Raw genomic sequence first — 3251 nt, forward strand, 5'->3', positions numbered from 1 at the left:
TGTGGTCTGTCGTGTGCGGGGAGGCTGGGAGCTGGGAAGTATGGGCACCAGGCAGGACAGCCCAGAGACCACCTGGGCCCCCGGGAGACCGTGTCAGGGCTAGAGGATGGAGGACATGGCAGGGGCCTCAGCGCAGGTACGGCGAGGACACCTTCCCGTCTCTCCGGGACCAGGGATGCCCACCCGAGAAGGAGGGGACACGGTGCTGAGGGTTCCACTCTCAGGATGAGACTAGACAGCCTGGGAGGGTGATCAACCCGGTGGCTCTCGGTGCAGGCAGCCAGGGTGTGACTCAGGCCCCGGCTGGCCCAGCTAGCCCCGGGACAGACACATCCCTCAGGGAGTGGGCACTGGGCCAGGACGGCGGGGGGCTGGTGGCGGCGGGGGGGGGTAGGCGAAGAGAAGCCGGAATGGGGGAGTCATTTGGGCGGAGGGGGCAGCCCCGAGAGGACACACGGCCAGCCAGGGCTCAGGGACCTGCTCGGGGCTGGAATACAAATTCCCCCTCATTCCTCCAGGCTGGAGGTGAACAGAAAGAGCACAGGTGGCCGTCCCGGTGGGAGGCCTGCATCCCCCCATCCCGACATCCATCCACGCCTGGGGGGTCCTGGCCAAGTCCCACTCCCTCTGGGAGCCTTTCTTTTCCCCTGCGGGTAATGGGGGCGAAACGCTGCACGTCCCGTTTGCAGTCATCCACTGGGTGGTGGGCTCCTAAGGGTAGCTCAGCACGTGTCTGTCCTCCTCTCTTGGCAGGTCCAGGGATGAAGGCCCTGCTGTGGCTTCTCAGACCAGAGGCCCCCCGCCCCCCCGCGGCTCCCCGGCGGGGCAGGTGCGCAGGGGTCTCGGCCAACTGGCCCCAGGCAGCCCGGGCCAGGCCCCGCCCCTGCTGGCTGCTGAGGGGGGCTCACGGTGGGGCTGCCCAGGAGCCTGCCCTCCGGGGGCTCTGGGTCCTGGACCGGGGCCTTCCTCCGGGGCCGGACGCCCGTCCTCTCGCCTCCCGCCTTGCTGGTCCCTGCTGCCCAGAGAGGTCGCACCCTCCCGGACCTCCTCTGCCCTCGGTCGCTCCTTGAGGCTTCCGGGTAGGGCCTTTGGCAGAGCAGAGAAACCAAAACCTAAGTTGAGCCCCGAGGACCTAGGGATGTGAAAGCTGACAGGGAAGTTCCTTCTACGTCAACACCCATGAGGTGGCATGAGTAGCCTGAGTCTAGGAAGGGTGTGTCCCAGTAATGCCAGCTCAGCCGCTTCCAGGAGCTCCGATGGCTTCTAAGGCTCCCGGGTCCTTGAAGAGCACCCAAGAGGACAGCATAGGCGTGACAAGGCCGAGACGCGGCGGACACAGAGCCGGAGGTGGTGAAGGGGCCGACCCGTGGATGAGGGGGCAGAGGCCTGGGGCAGGTAAGCCCGGCCCCCCCCCCCCCCGTATCACGCCGGCTCCTGCGCCCCTCCTCGGGGCTGCCTGATGGGGACTCGCCCCTCCCTCAAGGGCTCCTCCGGGACCCCTGGGGGCTCCTGCTCTTCGTTGCCCCCTTCCTGCGGGCCGTGCCAGGCCCACCAAGCCCCGGCAGCTGACGCCCAGCCGCCCCCGGGCGCCCGGGGGCTCGTCCCTGACGGTCGGTGCCCGTGCGGGGCTTCCTGCAATCGCCTCGGGAACCTCCTCTTTCCGCCTGGGGAATCCCTTCTGAGCTGTGGGCCAGGAGGTCCCTTTTAGCTTTACGATTTCAGTTTTGTAAAGGGTTTGGGGCATTTTCATGATTACAGAAAATCCCATGAGGATTTAAGAAGAATGGGCTCTGGTGTTCTCTTTCCGGCAGTTGTCGCCCACGGGCGTGCGTCGGCCCCGACGTACCCCGGGGCACGGGATAGCCGTGAAGTCAAGGGGGTAAGGCCCCAGGGTGTCCCTCCACGCAGGGCAGTAGGTCAGCGGGGATGGGATGGGATGGTGAGGCCAGGGGAGGGGATGAGAGCCTACCCTGGGCACAGGGAGAGGCCCCAGCGGAGGGTCTGAGCGCCCTGGGCCGCTCCTGGGGGTCACCCGACAGAGCATTGGGCTGACCTCCCTGGGAGCTCCCAGAAGGGGTCACAGAGGGAGGCCGGGGGGCTCCAGCAAAGCCAGCGGAAGCCCGTCCTCGGTGAGTCTGGCCAGTCTGTGGGGTGCAGGGGAAAGGGGCATGGGGCGGAGGATCCAAAGAAACCAGCAAAAGGCAAGGAGCCCATAAGAAATAATTCAGATTTTCAAAGATCAAAGTCTCTTCACTTTTTATGGAAAATCTCTCTTCTATTCCAAACATCCGTCCGCAAGGGGACTCTCGATAGTCCAGGGCGAGGCCGGTGTCTTTCAGCCTCTCCCCCACCCCTTTTGGCCACAGACACCTACTGGATGAGGACACCTTCACCGAGAACTTCCGCAGTGATAATCGGCTGCCCAGGACCTACCTCTGCTACGAGGTGGAGCGTCCCGATCGGGGCTCCGGGGTCCCTCTGGACCAGGACAAGGGCATCCTGCGCAATAAGGTGACCGGCCCAGCCTGACCGCAGCTCACACGGCCTCCCCATCCCGGGGCGTTCAGCGTAGAAGCTTCGGGGTGGACCGGGAGGGTCTCCCCAGGGTCTCCCCTTCGGTCCCCACAGCGGCCACACCTTGGCCTGGAGTCAGGTGGAAACTGTTTCTGCCGTGGGTGCTGGCTTGGAGCCACACGTCAGAAAGCAGTCACAGTGTCCCAGGGCCCGGCACCGTCAGCCCCTGTCACCCCAAGGCCTGGGCTCAGCCTCTCCCATCCTCTGTGCCTCCGAGGAAGGGTTAGGACAGAGGAAAAGGCTCCTGGACAGGGGGGTCAACTTTTTCCCTGGCCCCTGCTTGGGGCAGCTGCTGGCCACAGAACCCAAATTCCGTTGGCTCTCGACTCTCCCCCTGGTCACCAGCGGGGGCCCTGGCGGGACCCCTGCCCACTGCCTGGAGATCCTGCCAAGGGCACTGCTCCCCACTCCAGCATCACCCGGGGACGCCCCCTCGGTCCCCGCGTCCCCGAACCACTCCGCCCATACGTCTGTGCTTGCACCAGTGACCTGACTCGCCCCCGGTCCCTGCTTGCCAACCTTTCCCTGGACAGGTCGGACCCATCTTCACAGCCCCATGAGTCCCGACAATGACATGCATCCCACGACCCAGGCGCACCTCTCCGCTGGGCGCCCCTACCCCATGCCTCTCCGCACAGGGAGCCCGTTGGATCCCCCGCGGGCTCGGCGCAGGGTGA

At 65.9% G+C, this 3251-nt stretch overlaps 1 long non-coding RNA gene across 1 annotated transcript; it reads left to right on the top strand.

The window, feature by feature from the left end:
• Positions 1 to 1239: 1239 nt before the first annotated feature.
• On the top strand, positions 1240 to 3193 carry LOC141372298 (uncharacterized). Its single transcript, XR_012377531.1, has 3 exons — positions 1240 to 1395; positions 2367 to 2511; positions 3108 to 3193. It is a non-coding gene; the product is annotated as an uncharacterized lncRNA (long non-coding RNA).
• The last annotated feature ends 58 nt before the right edge of the window (positions 3194 to 3251 follow it).

The sequence above is a fragment of the Callorhinus ursinus genome, unplaced genomic scaffold (genome assembly GCF_003265705.2).
Source record: "Callorhinus ursinus isolate GAN/ISIS: 27379988/994484 unplaced genomic scaffold, GSC_fseal_2.0 scaffold5191, whole genome shotgun sequence".
Classification (NCBI taxonomy): domain Eukaryota; kingdom Metazoa; phylum Chordata; class Mammalia; order Carnivora; family Otariidae; genus Callorhinus; species Callorhinus ursinus.